Raw genomic sequence first — 21,348 nt, forward strand, 5'->3', positions numbered from 1 at the left:
TCGGTCTACTTGTCTTGGACGTGATGCCTATATGTATGATCATTGCCTTAGATATCGCCATGACTTTGCGCAGTTCTATCAATTGCTCGACAGTAATTTGTTCACCCATCGTGATATTTGCTATTTTGAGAGAAGCCTCTAGTGAACACTATGGCCCCCGGGTCTACTACACACCATATTTTCAGCCTTACACTTTTTTTTACTTCGTTACACTTTCCGCCTTCAGATCTCACTTTGCAATCAATCTTGAAGGGATTGACAACCCCTTTAAAGCGTTGGGTGCAAGCTCTTTTGTGTTTGCGCAGGTACTCTGGACTTGACGAGATTCTCCTACTGGATTGATACCTCGGTTCTCAAAGTGAGGGAAATACTTACTGCTCCTCTGCTGCATCACCCTTTCCTCTTCAAGGGAAAAACCAACGCAAGCTCAAGAGACGACAGAAGGATCTCTCGCATCACTGCCGGGGAAGGACTTTTATTGTCGTAGCAGGGCTCAATAGCTGCAACTTGTGGGGATGATGCTTGGCGGGCCACCGCATGCCTCACCCATCGCTGGAGTCGCGAGCGACCGGATTGCTTACGACGACGAGCAACGGGCAGAGCAATCGACACCGGAGTCAATGACTGCCAAAGAAGAACGCTGGAGGAACTTGCACGGAAGTGTGTCGCCCCGCGGATATGGAGCGCCTCGACATTGAGAGGCGCCTCCTGAAGCCATGTCGAGTCATCGGCAACGAAGGTGAGCTCGCCGAGACGGATCTCGCGTCCCAAGAAGAAATCGCCGCCGGAAGATACGACGAAGAAGAAAATCGCAAACTTGCCGAGAGTCGCTTATACGCCTGCCCCATGGTGGGCGGCAGGAGTCGTGTGAACGAGCCTGACAGTAGAGGTGAGGGTTACGAAAGGAGAGGGCAGAGTCCTAGCTACGGCAAGTTTGTACACACGATGTATGAGTTCAGGCCCCTCTCATGGAGGTAACATCCCTATGTCTTAGTGCTCTGGAGTATTTGTCGTGTGGAATGTGTGTGTTAGAGGGGGTGCAAAGCCTTGTGCAAAAGGGGAGAGGTGGCTTATATAGACGGCGCTACACCTCATCAAGCCCAGGCAACCAAGGGTTTGATGAATAAAGATAAAGGCATACGTTACTGATAACATACGTAATAAATGTTACTTATGACGACCAGTCGAATGCCCGCTTGTTGGCCTCCGTGGAGTGGCTTCTGAAATTCCGCGGTCGACTCGCTTCTAGTTCTTCCGAGTGAAAGTTTTCCGTCAAGTGGAGGGAGAAAAATCTCAAAGTGGATGTTCTACCTAGTGACCCATGTACCATAGCGAGTTAGTCGAAACCTTCCTTGAAACTTTTAAGTCTTTAATCTTGTGTCCTTGGGTAGGGGATGTAGGTCAGGCCTATGACCCTACCCTAGGTACATATCCCCATCACTACGCAATATCCAATTTTATATAATACCATGTAGCGTAAAGAAGCCTATGTTGCTACAATTATGCAGACAGTTCCCCTTAATATTCAATTTTGTAGGGCTCTGGTAGGAGAATGATGAAACGCGTGGCTCCATTTGGTCCGTAGATTGATGGAAGTTGAACTAACTGACCAACCATACACAATTCATTGGAAACTTACAACCAATGGGTGTTTTTCTGTGAAATCAATGTATCTAGAACTTACTAATAGTAGACGATACCTACGTCTCAACACATTTGGAAAATAAAAGTATCTCTGAAGATAAAGATCTTTATGTGGTTTGTCCACAAAGGGGCCATACTAATGAAAGATAACTTAGTCAAAAGAAGATATGTGGGTAATTCTAGATGTTGCTTCCGTGATCAAAATGAGTATCAAACACCTCTTTCTCAAATGACCTTTGGCTAGGCTATTATGGAATAGTATTCATATAGCTTTCAATATAAACCCTCCAACGAGTATGAACATGTTTTTTGGGATGTGTCTTAATGGAGTGGACGTCGACACAACTAGACACACTCAAATAGGAATTTGTGCCATGCTTTGGGCTATATGGGACTGCACAAATGACATGATTTTTAATAGGAAGAACTTCACCAATTTTTTGCAGGTCATTTACAAAGCTAGATCTTGGATCCGTATGTGGTCGTTACTCACAACGAGGGAATTTAGGGAGCTTTTGGTTACAAGGTGCAGCCGGTGGGAGACAACAACGCGGGCTATCTTCAACCGATATGGATGGAGGCACACTAATAAGCAGGGTGTTTAGTCATGGTAGCCTATTTTATCTATACCTTGCCGGATATAGCATTTGATTTTGTTTTCTTATATGAGCTATTTGTGCTCTTGTTCCGAATATCAAACCTATTTGGAACCTTATTTTCTTCTTAAAATGGCTGCATGCATCACCATGATGCAGAGGCCGGGGGTGATCCTCCTTTTTCAAAAAAATATTGAGAATTCACTTCCTTCGAATGTTGTTTTTCTTTATAATCCTTAGATCGCCACGAAGGCTCAAAAGGTCCTTCCAGTATATATTAAACCACCAATTCGAAACAAAGGTTTGAGAGTTCGGAAGCTATGGCAAAAATGTCTAGAAAGGCCAAAGTAGCTAAAAGAAGAAAATATCTAGAACATTCAAAGCCTGTTACCCCAATTAAAGCATATCGAACCCAGTGCTAGGAGACAAGACATCTTCTAGTAGCAAAGCATCTCCCCATTCATATGGCTTGCATTTTAAGCGGCACAACCAACATCGAGGAACTCCTGGTATTCTTCATCGGTGTCTCGGTTGGAGATACGACTAGCTCCAGAGGGGAAGTTGGCTGAGTGTGGAGATCTTCGGCACCCTGGTCCCTCGGTGGCACAGTTGGGGAGAATGGAAGTGACAAGGTTGTACATTAGGGGTAGGCCTACGGACCTTCTTCCCAAGGCAAACCTAGGACCCCACACAGATATCAGTGTCCTTCAAGTGACTAGTGTAGTCTCAAGCTCACTCGATACAGCATGATGTCACTCGGCTTACCTGGAGTCACTCAGATCGCCTTTTGTCAGTCGGACACACCTTGGCACTCGAATCACCGCAAGACAATGGCACCGAAGAGGCTGCAACGGTTAAGGACTTAAATCATCATATGAAGTGAAGTGAAGCCCCGCGTTACTAGTAGCTCCATGAGTTATAGCTGCCATTTCTAGTAACTCCCTTATTTATTAGCATTAATTCACCTTGTAATGAAGCTCGATCGATCTTGGCATACACTATATAAGCCACTCCTGGGCTCCAACTCAAGGGTTCAGCACCTTGTAATCTTACATACCCCATAAGAAAACATCAACCTCAGGGCTCGAGACTTAGGGTTGTTACCACTCTCGAGTGGGGCCCGAACTTGTACATCCGAGTGTATCCACTGAGCATAGTTTGGATTCGCCCCTCCATTCGTACCCTCCGGTACTAGGTCATGGTCATTCCCACTATAGTTGGCATCCACCGTGGGGCTGCACGTCTAGCAAATCCAGCGCAGTTGGAGTTTTTTACATTTTCCGTCAACGTGATGACACTCGCTGGAGAGATCCTCTTCGGCTCCCTCAGCTTCATCGTCAATGACTCACCATGGCAGCAGGATGCGCACCTGGACACGGACGCCCTCCCTGATTGAGGTACATCGCATTTCAACACAGTTGCGCATGAAGTCCTGATCCGGCAGCCATTGGTGTCGTACAACTCAGTGCTCCCACGCTCCGCTGCAGTTCGTCTCAAGCGCTCTAGGCGCTCGTGGATGCAGTGGTGGATCAAGCACGCCTTGGCCAACCAGGCCATCTTGGGGCAGGTGGCTACGCTTAGTTCCAATGAGCCCACCATCAGCCTTTTCCCATCATCAAGTGAAGAATCACTCGGCAACTCCGATTGCGAAAGCAGTGGGGGTGCCGCCGAGATCTTGATGGCCGACACGAACAGGGGAGGCGGCCTTGGTTTCGCCATGGAGAATTCACCCGCGCATGATGGTGGAGAGCGTCACCATGGCGATGACAACCACCACGTTCTGCATCCGCTCACAGAGCAGCAGTCGGAAGAACTTCGGCGGAGGAGTGAACAGGCTCTCCGCACCCCACCACCGGAACACCCCGGAAGAGATCGCGCTGGAGAACACACGCCTAGCCAATGCGGCCGAGCGCGAGTGACTCGAGTGACTCCAGCGGTCACTGGATGCTCGGGCCGCGAGGGGCCAGCCGAGCTCCAGCCGCAACCATCGGTAGTTGTTCACGAATGACTATTCATGTCACATCGAGGTGATACATACACCTTTGTTGAACCTAGCCGCAGCCACTCGGATCGCTGATTCCATTCAACCGAGTGAAAGTGCGATCAGGGAAGGCATTCGATAGATCCAAGCTCTGTTGAAGACTGCCATGCAGCAGAATTCCGCGGTGTCATAGTCGCGGCATCGCATCCACAATAAGTCTGTCTAGGCCGACACAATGCAGTCGGCCCATAGCCCACACACACAGGGAAGACGCCAAAGGTCTACTTCTCTTTCGAGAGGCCCGCATGGGGACTGGAGGCAGGATCATCAGGTCCGAAGTAGAACACCTCCTTTGAGGAGTGGTTCACTCTATCGCCGACCCCATGACCATAGGCCAAGCCCCAATCGGCATTGGGGTAATGGGGACGACGACTATCAGGCCCCCAATTCAACCCATAGTCTATAATCATGCAAGATGTGGTTGATCTGTCCCGAGCTAATTGGGGGGGTGTCTGGCCTTGAATGCTTCGGTCGACACATCCGAGAGGCGGAGATCCCCTCCAGTTACCGATTGGCGACGAGGATTGGAAAGATCAACCGTGAGTCTAAGCCGAAGACCTAGCTGGAAGACTACCAAGTGGTCGTCCAGGTAGGCGCCAGCGATGACCACGTCACAATGAAGCATGTGCCCCTCATGTTAGAGGAGTTGGCGAGGGCGTGGCTCAATCAGCTTCCCTTGAGCAGCATCCATAGTTGGGGTGACCTCACCCGAGTGTTTGTGAAGATCTTCGAGGGAACCTACAAGCGTCCAGGCGGATTGACAAAGCTGCGACATTGTGTCCAGAAGAGCAACGAGACTCTTAGGGAGTACATAAAGCGATGGACCACACTGCACAGTACTGTGGAATATGTCACCGAACACCAGGTCATGTGTGCTTTCAAAGCATGCACTCGGTATTGGGAACCCATCCTCAAGTTTGGCCGATCGAGGGACCTGTCTCTCAGTCGGGCCATGGAAATCGCCAATCGGCACGCGAATGGCAAAGAAGAAGACCGCCACCGCAGCGGCAAAGGCCAAGCCAACGAAGCCCCTCACTCGGGTAACACCGGGAAGAAGCAGTCGTGAAAGGGCAGCCCATCGGGCAAAGCCGACGTAGCTGCTATCCCAGGGCAGAGCCAAAGCAACTCCAAGAAGAAGAAAAAAGATTGGGAATGCAAGAAGAAGCCTGAATGCAAGAGCAGCCTTTTGGATCAGCCATGTCCGATTCATGCTAGGAAGGACGACGAAGGGGAGACCATCCCCGCAAAACACACGGCTCGCGATTCCGTCTGCTCCAGAAGGAGATGGGCGGAGAGCCCTCCGAGCACAAAGAAGATGAGGATGACCCAGAGGATGCCTCCGGGTACCCGCATGTCGAGGGGTGATACGTCCATTTTGCATCATGTTTTCATGTTGATATTTATCGCTTCTTCGGCTGTTATTTCACTTCACGGTACAATTCTTATACCTTTTCTTTCTTATTTTGCAAGGTTTACATGAAGAGGGAGAATACCGGCAGCTGGAATTCTGGCCTAAAAGTGGAGCAAAGTTGAGATACCTATTCTGCGCAACTCTAAACGCCGTAAAAATCAATGAGGATTTTTTTCCGGATTTATAAAAATTACTGGGCCGAAGAAGCGCCAGAGGGGCGCCAGGGGTTGGCCATAAGCCTGCACGGCGCGGCCACCCCCCAGGCCGCGCCATGAGGGCTTGTGGGCAGCCTGCTGGCCCACTTGCCCCCTCTTCTGCTATATGAAGGTTTTCATCTGGAAAAAAATCAGGGAGGAGCTTTTTCGTGGTTTCGCCGCCGCCACGAGGCGGAACTTGAGCACAACCAATCTAGAGCTCCGGCAGGACGATTCTGCTAGGGAAACTTCCCTCCCGGAGGGGGAAATCGTCGCCATCGACATCACCAACACTCCTCTCGTCGGAGGGGACTCATCACCATCAACATCTTCATCAACACCATCTCATCTCCAAACCCTAGTTCATCACTTGTAACCAATCTCCGTCTCGCGACTCTGATTGGTACTTGTAAGGTTGCTAGTAGTGTTGATTACTCCTTGTAGTTGATGCTAGCTGGATTACTTGGTGGAAGAGTTTATGTTCAGATCCTTGATGCTACTCATTACCTCTCTGGTCATGAATATGATTATGCTTTGTGAATAGTTATTTTTGTTCCCGAGGACATGGGATAAGTCATGCTAATAGTAGTCATGTGAATTTGGTATTCGTTCGGTAATTTGATATGTTGTATGTTGTTTTTCCTCTAGTGGTGTTATGTGAACGTCGACTACATAACACTTCACCATTATTTGGGCCTAGAGGAAGGCATTGGGAAGTAGTAAGTAGATGATGGGTTGCTAGGATGACAGAAGCTTAAACCCTAGTTTATGCATTACTTCGTAAGGGGCTGATTTGGATCCAGTAGTTTAATGCTATGGTTAGACTTTGTCTTAATTCTTCTTTCATAGTTGCGGATGCTTGCGAGAGGGGTTAATCATAAGTGGGATGCTTGTCGAAGTAAGGGCAGTACCCAAGAGCCGGTCCACCCACATATCAAACTATCAAAGTAACGAACGCGAATCATATGAACATGATGAAAACTAGCATGACAGAAATTCTCGTGTGTCCTCGGGAGCGTTTTTCCTCCTATAAGACTTTGTCCAGGCTTGTCCCTTGCTACAAAAGGGATTGGGCCACTTTTCTGAACTGTTGCTACTTTTGTTACTTGTTGCTTGCTACGAATCATCTCACCACACAATCACTTGTTACCGACAATTTCAGTGCCTGCAGATTTTACCTTGCTGAAAACCACTTGTCAGATCCTTCTGCTCCTCGTTGGGTTCGACACTCTTACTTATCAAAAGGACTACGATTGATCCCCTATACTTGTGGGTCATCAAGACTCTTTTCTGGCGCCGTTGTCGGGGAGTGAAGGGCCTTTGGTAAGTGGAACTTGGTAAGGAAACATTCATATAGTGTGCTGAAATTTGTTGTCACTTGTCACTATGGATACTAATCCTTTGAGGGGCTTGCTCAAGGTAACTTCACCTCGAACGGAAGCACAAAGAGTTTCTCCTCAACCTGTTGCACCTACTGAAAATATTTGCTTTGAATTTCCTTCGGGTATGCTTGAGAAACTGCTGGCTAATCCTTTTATAGTAGATGGAACATCACATCCAGACTCGCATCTGATCTATGTAGTTGAAGTTTGTGGTTTATTTAAGCTTGCAAGTTTGCCCGAGGATGAGGTCAAGAAGAAGGTCTTTCCTTTATCTTGGAAGGATAAGGCATTGACATGGTATAGGCTATGTGATGATACTGGATCATGGGACTACAATTGGTTGAAATTGGAATTTCATCAAAAGTTTTATCCTATGCATTTAGTACATCGTGATCGGAATTATATTTATAATTTTTGGCCTCGTGACAGAGAAAGCATCGCTCAAGCTTGGGGGAGGCTTAAATCAATGCTATATTCATGCCCCGATCATGAGCTCTCGAGAGAAATTATCATTCAGAATTTCTATGGTCGGCTTTCTCATGATGATCGCACCATGCTTGACACTTCTTGTACCGGTTCTTTTATGAAGAGAGATATTGACTTCAAATGGAATTTATTGGAGAGAATTAAACGCAACTCTGAAGATTGGGAGCTTGAAGAAGGTAAGGAGCCAGGTATGAATTTCACTTTTGATTGCGTTAAATCCTTTGTTGAGACAAATACTTTTTGTGACTTTAGCGCTAAGTATGGACTTGACTCTGAGATAGTAGCTTCATTGTGTGAATCCTTTGCTGCCCATGTTGATCTCCCCAAAGAGAAGTGGTTTAAATATCATCCCGCTTTAGAAGTCAATGTAGTTAAACCCACTTCAGTTGAAGAGAGAGTCATTGCCTATAATGATCCTATGGTTCCCAGTGCTTACATTGAGAAACCACCTTTCCGTGTTAGGATAAAGGATCATTCTAAAGCTTCAAGTGTGATACGTGGAGGCTATATTAGAACACCTAAACCCCCTGAGCAAATTAGAGTTGAACCTAGCATTGCTATTATCAAATATCTTCTGTCCGACGATGTGAGGGACATAATATTCCCTTTTGTGAAGATGTTGCTAGAATTGCTAAACCTCACGTTAGAGACAAACATAGGCCTATTGTTGGCATTCCTGTGGTTTCTGTTAAGATAGGAGATCATTGTTATCAAGGTTTATGTGACGTGGGTGCTAGTGTTAGTGCAATACCTCAATCCTTATATGATGAAATCAAAGATGAGATTGCACCTATTGAGATAGAACCTATTGATGACACTATTCAGCTTGCCAATAGAGATACTATCTGCCCTGTGGGAATTGTTAGGGATGTTGAAGTCTTGTGTGGTAAAACGAAGTATCCTGCTAATTTCGTCGTTCTTGCTACCGCACAAGATAGATTTTGTCCCATCATATTTGGCACACCCTTCCTCAATACCATCAATGCTAATATTGACTGTGAGAAGCAAACTGTCATTGTTGGCTTTGAAGGTGTGTCACATGAGTTCAATTTCTCCAAGTTTGGTAGACAACCTCATGAAAAAGAGTTGCCTAGTAGGGACGAAACTATTTCCTTAGCTTCTATTGCCGTGCCTCCTACTGATCCCTTAGAGCAATACTTGCTTGAGCATGAAAATGATATGCATATGGATGAAAGGGATGAGATACATAGAGTTGTCTTAGAACAATATCCTATTCTTAAGAATAACTTGCCTGTTGAACTGCTTGGGGTCCACCCCCACCAAAGGGTGATCCTGTGTTCGAGTTTAAACAGTTGCCTAATACTCTTAAGTATGCCTATCTTGATGAAAAAGAGATATATCCTGTCATTATTAGTGCTAGCCTCTCGGAGCATGAAGAAAAGAAGTTACTAAAAACTCTGAGGAAGCACCGTGCTGCTATTGGACATACTCTTGATGATCTTAAGGGCATTAGTCCCACTCTGTGCCAGCACAAGATTAAAACTGATCCTGACTTCAAACCAATTGCTGATCATCAAAGGAGATTAAATCCTAAGACGAAAGAAGTAGTAAGAAAAGAAATACTAAAGCTCCTGGAAGCGGGTATTATCTATCCTGTTGCTCATAGCGATTGGGTGAGTCCGGTGCATTGCGTCCCTAAGAAGGGAGGCATTACCGTTGTCCCTAATGACAAGGATGAGTTGATCCCATAGAGGATTATTACTGGCTATAGGATGGTGATCGATTTTAGGAAACTGAATAAAGCCACTAGGAAAGATCATTACCCTTTGCCTTTTATCGACCAAATGCTAGAAAGGCTGTCTAAACACACACACTTCTTCTTTCTAGACAGTTATTCTAGTTTCTCCCAAATACCAGTTGCACAATCTGATCAGGAGAAAACCACTTTCACCTGCCCTTTCGGTACCTTAGCTTATAGACGTATGCCTTTTGGCTTATGTAATGCACCTGCCACCTTTCAAAGATGTATGATGGCTATATTCTCTGACTTTTGTGAAAATATTGTCGAGGTTTTCATGGATGACTTTTCTGTTTACGGGTCTTCTTTTGATGATTGCATCAACAACCTTGATCGAGTCTTACAGAGATGTAAAGACACCAATCCTGTCTTGAGTTGGGAGAAGTGCCACTTTATGGTTAATGAAGGCACCATCTTAGGACATAAAATTTCTGAAAGAGGTATTGAAGTCGATAAGGCTAAGGTTGATGCAATCGAGAAAATGCCATACCCCATAGATATCAAAGGTATAATAAGTTTCCTTGGTCATGCTCGTTTCTATAGAAGGTCCATTAAAGACTTCTCTAAGATTTCTTGGCCTCTTACCAATCTCTTGCAAAAGGATATTCCTTTTGTTTTTGACGATGATTGTGAGGAAGCCTTCGAAATACTTAAGAGGGCTTTGATAACTGCACCTATCGTTCAACCACCTGATTGGAACTTACCTTTTGAAATCATGTGTGATGCTAGTGATTATGTTGTTGGTGCTTGATGTCCGCTATGCTAATGCAACGAAAGACCTTCCAATGGTGCCAGAAATAGGCACGTCGTTGGTGTTCCCTCGAAGCGGAAAGGGTGATGTAGCGTAGCGGTGGTAAGTATTTCCCTTAGTTTGAGAACCAAGGTATCGAACAAGTGGAGGAGTATCACAAGATCCTGCACAAACACAAAAGCTTGCTCCCAATGCTATGAAGGGGTTGTCAATCCCTTATAGATTGTTTGCCAAGTGAGAACTGAAAGCAACAAAGTAACAAAGCAAAGTAAAAGCGGAGATGTAAACGATGGATGTGAATAGACCCGGGGGTCGTAGTGTTTACTAGTGGCTTCTCTCATGAAAGCAAGTAGACGGTGGGTGAACAAATTACTCTCGAGCAATTGATAGAACCTCGCAAAGTCGTGACGATATCTATGCAATGATTATATCTATAGGCATCACGCCCAAAACAAGTAGACCGATACTTTCTGCATCTACTACTATTACTCCACACGTCGACCGCTATCCAGCATGCATCTAGTGTATTAAGTCCATAAGAATAGAGTAACGCCTTAAGCAATATGACATGATGTAGAGGGATAATCTCAAACCAATGATAAAAACCCCATCTTTTTACCCTTGATGGCAACTACTTGATCTGTGCCTTGCTGCCCCTACTGTCACAGGGAAAGGTCACCACATGGTAGAACCCAAAACCAAGCACTTCTCCCATTGCAAGAATCATAGATGTAGCTGGACAAGAAAAACCCAAGACTCGGAGAGACTTACAAGGATATCAAATCATGCATATAAGAAATCAGCAAAGACTCAAATATATATCATAGATAATCTGATCACAAATCCACAATTCATCGGATCTCAACAAACACACCGCCAAAGAAGATTACATCGGATAGATCTCCATGAAGATCATGGAGAACTTTGTATTGAAGATCCAAGAGAGAGAAGAAGCCATCTAGCTACTAACTGCAGACCCGTAGGTCTGAAGTGAACTACTCACGAGTCATTGGAGGGGCGATGATGATGATGAAGGAGCCCTCCAACTCCAAAGTCCCCTCCGGTAGGGCGCCGGGAAGGGTCTCCAGATGAGATCTCGCAGAAACGGAAGCTTGCGGCGGCGGAAAAGTATTTTTGAGGCTCCCCTGATTTTTTGCTGAATTTTTGGGAATATATAGGCCAAGGACTAGGTCAGGGGGCGGCCAGGGAGGCCACAAGCCCTGACCCCGCCGCCTCCCCCTGATGGCGGAGTGGGAGCTTGTGGGCTCCCTGGAGCCCAACTGGCTTGGCCCAGAGGCCCCTGATCTTCTTCCGTTCGGGAAAAATCATTTCGGGGTTTTTATTCCGTTTGGACTCCGTTCCAAAATCAGATTTGAAAAGAGTCAAAAACACAGAAAAAACAGGAACTCGCACTTGGCACAGAATTAATAAGTTAGTCCCAAAAAAGATATAAAAGGTACATAAAACATCCAAAGAAGACAAGATAACAACGTGAAACCATAAAAAATTATAGATATGTTTGAGACGTATCAAGCATCCCCAAGCTTAACTCGTGCTCGTCCTCGAGTAGGGAAGTGATAAAGAATGAATTTTTGATGCTTTCATGCTACCTAGCATCGGTGTCCTTTGTAATTCCTCTTATGTGACGTGAATGTTCAGATCCTTTAGATTCAAAACAATAGTTTGCTATTGACGTGGAAACAATAATAATTCAAGCAAACCAGCAAGGTAATCATGAACTTTCAAAATAACAAGGCCAAAAGAACGTTATCCCTACAAAAGCATATAGTCTCGCTATGCTCTATCGTCATTGCACAACAAATTTAAATCATGCACAACCCCGGTATTGGCCAAGTAATTGTTTCACAACTTTACTTTCTCAAACCTTTTCAACTCTCATGCAATACATGAGCGTGAGCCATGGTTATAGCACTATAGATGGTGTGGAGTGTGGTAGAGGTTGCAAGACAAAAAGGAGAAGATAGTCACATTAACTAGGAATATCAATGAGCCGTGGAGCTGCTCATCAATAGATATCAATGTGAATGAGTAGGGATTGCCATACAAATGATGCACTAGATCTACGAGTATGTGAAAGCTCTTAAAGAAAACTAGTGGGTGTGCATCCAACTTGCTTGCTCACAAAGACCTAAGGCAATTTTGAGGAAGCCTATCACTGGAATATACAAGCCAAGTTATATAATGAAAATTTCCCACTAGCTATATGATGGTGACAAAACGAGAGACTCTCAATCATGAAGATTATGGTGCTTAATATGCACAAGTGTGGAAAAAGTGGTAGCATTGTCCCTTCTCTCTTTTTCTCTCATATTATTATTATTTTTGGTGGGCTCTTTGGCCTCTTTTTTTTGGTGGGCTTCTTTGGCCTCTTTTATTTCCTCACATGGGACAATGCTCTATTAATGATGATCATCACACTTTCTACTCAAAACTTAGAGCAACTATGACTCTATATGGAATGCCTTCGGTAGTGTGCCGTGGCAATGATCTAGCATGGCTTAGACATCAATGGAAACATCATGCTAGCTATCTTACAATCAAGCAACGACAATGTAGACGTGGTGGCACATGTCATGGTGGTAATTGCATGGCAATATATCTCGGAATGACTTTGAAAAAGCCATAGTAGGTAGGTATGGTGGCTGTTTTGAGGGAGGCTAATGGTGGATTTTGTGCACCGGCGAAAGTTGCACGACACTAAGAAGATAGTGATGGTGGAAGGTGAAAGTGCATCTAAACCATGGACTCAACATTAGTCATGAAGAAATCATATACTTGTTGCAAAAGTTTTATTAGTAATCGAAACAAAGCATTCAACGCATACTCCTAGGGGAAGGGTTGGTAGGTATAAACCATCGCGCGACCCGACCGCCACGCAAAGGATGACAATCAATATACTAATCATGCTCAGATTTCATCACATAGAGGTTCACCATACGTGCATGCTACGGGAATCACTAACTTCAACACAAGTATTTCTAGATACACAACACCTTACTAGCATGACTTCAATATTACCATAACCACAACTCAAAACTAATTGAGTTGAATCAAACTTCTCTAACTATTCAATGCACATGAAGGTGGAAGTTTTCGTATCCCTTTGGATAACTACCCCTTTTGACACTACTTACAAAGCATAGTCAACTACCATGCCACGCACCGCTGCGCTCTAAAAGATATAAGTGAAGCACATAGAGCAAAAGTATCTAGCTCAAAAGATATAAGTGAGGCACATGTGAGCTGAATTGTCTACCAAAAGATATAAGTGAAGCTCGACAAAATCACGGTGTGTGCATGTCTCTCTCTCTAGGTGTGCAGAAAGGATGATTGTGACACAACAAAAAAAGGCTCCTACAATACAAGACGCTCCAAGCAAAAACACATAACATGTGGTGAATAAAAATATAGCCCCAAGTAACGTTACCGACGGATTGAAGACTAGAGAGGGGATGCCTTCCCGGGGCATCCCCAAGCTTAGGCTTTTACGAAATCCTTGAATCTCTTGGGATGCCTTGGGCATCCCAAGCTTGAGCTCTTGCCACTCTTTATCTCTTTGTACATAAGAACTTCACCCAAAACTTGAAAACTTCACAACACGAAACTTAAACAGAAACTCATGATAACATTAGTATGAGAAAGCAAACCACCACTTCCTTAGGTATTGTAGCAAACTTAAATTCTACTTGTGCTGATGTTGGGTTACTGTATTTTCAATCTTCCATGGCTAATACCCCCTGATACTATCCATAGTTTCATCAAAATAAGCAACCAACACAACAACAACAGAATATGTTAACAGCAGACTAGTCTGTAGCAATCTGTATATTTCGTATACCTGTGTACTTCAAAAATTCTGAAAAATTACGAAAGTATGAAGAATTTGCGTAGAAATCAGCTGCAAAAAGAATGAACTCAAAAGCGCTTATATAAGAAAAACGGAAATTCTTTTTGTGAGCACAAAGTTTCTGTCTTTTCCAACATGACCAAACGATCATCCCCAAGACTAATCATAACGGTTTTGCTTGGCACAAACGCAAAAAGAAACACAAAAAAACAATCATAACAGAATTATGAAAGTGTGGAAAACACAAAACAGAAAGAAAAAGGATAGATTCGTTGGGTTGCCTCCCAACAAGCGCTTTTGTTTAACACCCTTAGCTAGGCAAAAAGTGATGGAATCACGTACAATCATCTTTGGTGCTCAAACCATAGGTAGTGTGATCACTTATCATCTTAAGATTTTCATCTTTATTAGATGACTCACCACTAGCTTTAGGAATAAAAACAGGCTTGACGGTCTTTTTGAGAGTAAGATTTGGAGTATTTTGCACAGCGGAAAAAGCGGAACCCAAGTTGGTTATGACATCTTCTAATTTGCCAATTCTAGAAGAATCATTAACTATAAGTTCCTTCTCCTTTAATTTTTTCAAAAAGTTTCCCACTTTGGATCCATACTGAGTAATTTGATTGTGGATCTTTCTATCCAAACCCTCAATAAGTTCAACTGTGGCAATTTTGTTTTCAATAGCGTCAAGCCTTTGCATCACGTGTTCCAAGGTCAAGACAGTTCCATTGACCATGAGAGGGGGTGAGCCTATCAAATTAATGATAGATCTATAGGAGTCAACAGTATGGCTCCCCAAAAAGTTCCCACCTACGATGGTATCAAGGATATACCTATTCCAAGGAGAAATTCCAACATAAAAACTGTGAAGGAGGACAGTAGTGGATTGCTTACGAGTAGATCTACGTTGAGCATTGCAAATCTTGTACCAAGCGTCCTTCAAATTTTCTTCCTCATTCTGCCTGAAATTAAGAACTTCATTTTCAGGAGTGTCATTTGGAGTGGTGGGTCTAGCCATTGATGGACTATCTCACACACAACCAAGCAGGAAGAGAGAGTGAAACGGGAAAAAGAAAAAAGCAAAAAGGAAAAAGAAAACGACGAAGGAGAAAGGCAAATCAAAATGGCAAATGTGAAGTGGGGGAGAGGAAAACGAGAGGAAATTGGCAACAAAAGTAAATGCAAGAGAAGAGTTTGTGACAGCTACTTGGATAGATGTTGATTTCTCCTTCCCGGCAACGGCGCCAGAAATGCTTCTGATGTCCTCTATGCTAATGCAACGAAAGACCTTCCAATGGCGCCAGAAATAGGCACGTCGTTGGTGTTCCCTCGAAGCGGAATGGGTGATGTAGCGTAGCGGTGGTAAGTATTTCCCTCAGTTTGAGAACCAAGGTATCGAACCAGTGGAGGAGTATCAAAAGATCATGCACAAACACAAAAGCTTGCTCCCAACGCTATGAAGGGGTTGTCAATCCCTTATAGATTGTTTGCCAAGTGAGAACTGAAAGCAACAAAGTGACAAAGCAAAGTAAAAGCGGAGATGTAAACGATGGATGTGAATAGACCCGGGGGCCGTAGTGTTTACTAGTGGCTTCTCTCATGAAAGCAAGTAGACGGTGGGTGAACAAATTACTCTCGAGCAATTGATAGAACCTCGCAAAGTCGTGACGATATCTATGCAATGATTATATCTATAGGCATCACGTCCAAAACAAGTAGACCGATACTTTCTGCATCTACTACTATTACTCCACACGTTGACCGCTATCCAGCATGCATCTAGTGTATTAAGTCCATAAGAACAGAGTAACACCTTCATCAAGATGACATGATGTAGAGGGATAATCTCAAACCAATGATAAAAACCCCATCTTTTTACCCATGATAGCAACTACTTGATGTGTGCCTTGCTGCCCCTACTATCACTGGGAAAGGTCACCACATGGTAGAACACAAAACCAAGCACTTCTCCCATTGCAAGAATCATAGATCTAGTTGGCCAAACAAAACCCAAGACTCGGAGAGACTTACAAGGATATCAAATCATGCATATAAGAAATCAGCAAAGACTCAAATATATATCATAGATAATCTGATCACAAATCCACAATTCATCGGATCTCGAGAAACACACCGCCAAAGAAGATTACTTCGGATAGATCTCCATGAAGATCATGGAGAACTTTGTATTGAAGATCCAAGAGAGAGAAAAAGCCATCTAGCTACTAACTACGGACCCGTAGGTCTGAAGTGAACTACTCACGAGTCATTGGAGGGGCGATGATGATGATGAAGAAGCCCTCCAACTCCAAAGTCCCCTCCGGCAGGGCGCCGGAAAGGGTCTCCAGATGATATCTCGCGGAAACGAAGCTTGCGGCGGTGGAAAAGTATTTTCGAGGCTCCCTGATTTTTTGCTGAATTTTTGGGAATATATAGGCCAAGGATCTAGGTCAGGGGGCGGCCAGGGAGGCCACAAGCCCTGACCCCGCCGCCTCCCCCTGGTGGCGGAGTGGGAGCTTGTGGGCTCCCTAGAGCCCACCTGGCTTGGCCCAGAGGCCCCCTGATCTTCTTTTGTTCGGGAAAAAATCATTTCGGGGTTTTTATTCCGTTTGGATTCAGTTCCAAAATCAGATCTGAAAAGAGTCAAAAACACAGAAAAAACAGGAACTGGCACTTGGCACTGAATTAATAAGTTAGTCCCAAAAAAGATATAAAAGGTACATAAAACATCCAAAGAAGACAAGATAACAACGTGAAACCATAAAAAATTATAGATACGTTTGAGACGTATCAGTGCTATTCTAGGGCAAAGAGTCGATAAGAAGTTGAATGTTATTCACTACGCTATTAAAACTCTAGAGAGTGCCGAGAGAAACTATGCTACTATTGAGAAGGAATTTCTAGCAGTCGTATTTGCATGTGAAAAGTTCAGGTCTTACATAGTTGATTCCAAAATTACTATTCACACTGATCATGCTGCTATTAAGTACCTCATGCAGAAGAAGGACACTAAACCTAGACTTATCCGATGGGTTCTCTTGCTACAAGAATTTGATTTGCACGTTGTCGATAGAAAGGGTGCTGTAACCCCGTAGCAGATAACTTGTCTAGGTTGGAGAACGTTCTTGATGACCCACAACCTATTGATGATACCTTTCTCGATGAGCAATTAAATGTCATCAATGCTTCACGTAGTGCATCGTGGTATGCTGATTATGCAAACTATATCGTTGCCAAATATATACCACCTAGTTTCACGTACCAGCAAAAGAAGAAATTCTTCTTTGACTTGATACATTACTTCCCTCTGCGAATGGCCTATCTAGTACCTTTACTTTTTGCCCTTGAAAGAGTCATGGTGATCTTCACCAATTCCCTATTTCGCCTTTATCTTGGCTAACGTCTTATGCTTGGGAAAGATCTATATTCATATGTCAACTTGGAGGTAAGTATTCATGAATTATTGTTGTTGACATTACCCTTGAGGTAAGCAGTTGGGAGGCAAAACTATAAGCCCCTATCTTTCTGTGTATCCAGCTGAAACTTTGATTGCATGAGTACCACATGAGTTGTAGCAATTGTAGAGAACGAAAGAATGATTGAGTATGTGGCTTTGCTTTACAAGCTCTTATTTGACTCTTTCTGATGTTTTGATAAATTGCAATTGCTTCAATGACTAAAGGCTATCGGTTGTTACTTCTCGGTAAGGTTCTTGATCCATGCTTTACTTTGTGAAGGAATTATCACTTTAGCATGAGAGATTATATGTGGGTATTGTTGGTCTGATCATGATCATGATGCATGCATGTTCGTATCTTGTTTTGTCGACACCTCTCTCCCTAAACATGTGGACTTATTTATTGAGCTAGGCTTTCGCTTGAGGACAAGCGAGGTCTAAGCTTGGGGGAGTTGATACGTCCATTTTGCATCATGTTTTCATGTTGATATTTATCGCTTCTTGGGCTGTTATTTCACTTCACTGTACAATTCTTATGCCTTTTCTCTCTTATTTTGCAAGGTTTACATGAAGAGGGAGAATGCCGGCAGCTGGAATTCTGGCCTGAAAGTGGAGCAAAGTTGAGATACATATTCTGCGCAACTCCAAACGACGTAAAAATCAACGAGGATTTTTTTCCGGATTTATAAAAAATACTAGGCCGAGCGCCGGAGGGGCGCGAGGGGTTGGCCACAAGCCTGCACGGCGCGGCCACCCCCCCAGGCCGCACCATGAGGGCTTGTGGGCAGCCTGCTGGCCCACTTGCCCCCCTCTTCTGCTATATGAAGGGTTTCGTCTGAAAAAAAATCAGGGAGGAGCTTTTTCGTGGTTTCGCCGCCGCCACGAGGCGGCACTTGAGCAGAACCAATCTAGAGCTGCGGCAGGACGATCCTGCCGGGGAAACTTCCCTCTCGGAGGGGGAAATCGTCGCCATCGTCATCACCAACACTCCTCTCATCGGAGGGGACTCGTCACCATCAACATCTTCATCAGCACCATCTCATCTCCAAACCCTAGTTCATCACTTGTAACCAATCTCCGTCTCGCGACTCCGATTGGTACTTGTAAGGTTGCTAGTAATGTTGATTACTCCTTGTAGTTGATGCTAGTTGGATTACTTGGTGGAAGAGTTATGTTCAGATCCTTGATGCTACTCATTACCTCTCTGCTCATGATTATGATTATGCTTTGTGAGTAGTTACTTTTGTTCCTGAGGACATGGGATAAGTCATGCTAATAGTAGTCATGTGAATTTGGTATTCGTTCGGTAATTTGATATGTTGTATGTTGGTTTTCCTCTAGTGGTGTTATGTGAACATCAACTACATAACACTTCACCATTATTTGGGCCTAGAGGAAGGCATTGTTAAGTAGTAAGTAGATGATGGGTTCCTAGAGTAACAGAAGCTTAAACCCTAGTTTATGCGTTACTTCGTAAGGGGCTGATTTGGATCCACTAGTTTAATGCTATGGTTAGACTTTTTCTTAATTCTTCTTTCGTAGTTGCGGATGCTTGCGAGAGGGGTTAATCATAAGTGGGATGTTTGTCCAAGTAAGGGCAGTACCCAAGCGCCGGTCCACCCACATATCAAACTATCAAAGTAACGAATGCAAATCATATGAACATGATGAAAACTAGCATGATAGAAATTCCCGTGTGTCCTCGGGAGCGTTTTTCCTCCTATAAGACTTTGTCCAGGCTTGTCCCTTGCTACAAAAGGGATTGGGCCACTTTGCTACACCGTCGCTACTTTTGTTACTTGTTGCTTTCTACGAATCATCTCACCACACAATCACTTGTTACCGACAATTTCAGTGCCTGCAGATTTTACCTTGCTGAAAACCACTTGTCAGATCCTTCTGCTCCTCGTTGGGTTCGACACTCTTACTTATCGAAAGGACTACGATTGATCCCGTCATGATCTTTGGTGATGTCGATAGCAAGAGCCGATTGAAATTTATCAATCTGGAGGTGAACATGGCCAGTGCGACAAACATCTCCACTTCACTTGGAGAGAAATAGGAAGCCAACCTCATCCAGTTCCTCCGTGAGAACTGGGATATCTTCCCGGTGAGCTGGCTGAGCACCGTCTCTGAGTGGACTCAAAGGTCAAACCCGTGAAGGAACACCTGCGCCGCTCCTTCGTGGAGAAGCGTCGGGCGATTGGCGAGGAGATCGCTCGGCACCTAGATGTCATTCATCTATGAGGTTTACCACTCCGAGTGGTTGGCGAACGTGATCATGGTGCCGAAGAAGAACAATTCACTCCGAATGTGTATTGACTTCAAGCATCTCAATCGAGCCTTCCCGAAGGACCACTTCCCTCTTCCCCACATAGATCAAATTGTAGATTCGACTGCCGGATGTGAACGCCAGTTGTTCCTAGATGCATACTACGGGTACAACCAGATCCAAATGTATGGACTTGATGAAATTAAAACGATCTTCATCACCCCGTTCGGGTGTTTCTGCTGCATCACGATGCCATTTGGCCTCAAGAATGCTGGATCCACCTTCCAGCGCATGATCCAAAAGTGCTTACAAGGATAGATAAGTTGGAATGTCGAAGCGTACATGGACGACATGATGGTCAAGTCAAGGAAAGGATCCGAACTTTTGGCTGACCTTGCCGAAACCTTCGCACACCTCCGAGGCTTTGGGATTAAGCTCAATCCAGCCAAATGCACCTTTAGTGTACCAGCTGGAAAGATACTCGGTTTTCTCGTATCCGAATGGGGTATCGATGCCAATCCCGACAAGATAGGTGCCATCGTCCAGATGAGACGGCTGGAGCGCATTGTTTAGCAGATCTCTGGCAATGGCTAGACAAATGCTATTCTCGATTGCTCAACAATTAGAAATTGTCTTGCAATGACCCACCAGCGCGTGGGATCAAGGCAGTTTTCGAGGGTAGAGTATTCAACCCAAATTTGTTGATTCGCCAGTAGGAAGTGAGAGGATACTCTCAAGTATTAGCAGCTGAATGTGTTAGATTCAACCACACCTGAAAGATTAATATCTGCAAGCAAAGTATCACCAGCAAAGTAGTATGATAACAACGGTGTCAGAAACGATCTGTTGACGGCAGACTATTCCTAACGATTGTATCGATGGCGCCAGAAGTTGTATTTTAGCAGGTAGCAACAGTGTAACGAGTAGCAGCAGTGGCAAGGAACATCAGTAGTGACAGCAGTAGCAAGTAGCAACAGTAGCAAGTAACAGCAGAGCAAGTAAAATCAGCAGCAACAATAGTAACAGCAGCAGAGCAAAACAAGTAACAGCAACAGCAACACGGGGACAAACTCGTAGGCAATGGGTCGGTGATTTGTTTGGATGATATTCATCATGCAACAGTTATAACACGGAGAGATATGTGGCTAGCTCCCGTTCGTCAATGTGATGTAGGCATGCATTCCGTGTGTCGTCATACGTGCTTAGGGAAAAGAACTTGCATGACATCTATTGTCCATCCCTCGCGTGGCAGCGGGGTCCAAAAGGAAACTACGGGATATTAAGGTTCTCCTTTTAATAAAGAACCGGATCAACGCATTAGCACTTGGTGAACACATGAACTCCTCAAACTATGGTCATCACCGGGAGTGGTTCCGGTTATTGTCACTCTGGGGTTGCCGGGTCATAACACATAGTCGGTAACTACAACTTGCAAGATCGGATATAAAACACACATATATTGGTGACACCGTAATAATTTCAGATCT

Source organism: Hordeum vulgare, chromosome 4H, assembly GCF_904849725.1.
Source record: "Hordeum vulgare subsp. vulgare chromosome 4H, MorexV3_pseudomolecules_assembly, whole genome shotgun sequence".
NCBI lineage: Eukaryota > Viridiplantae > Streptophyta > Magnoliopsida > Poales > Poaceae > Hordeum > Hordeum vulgare.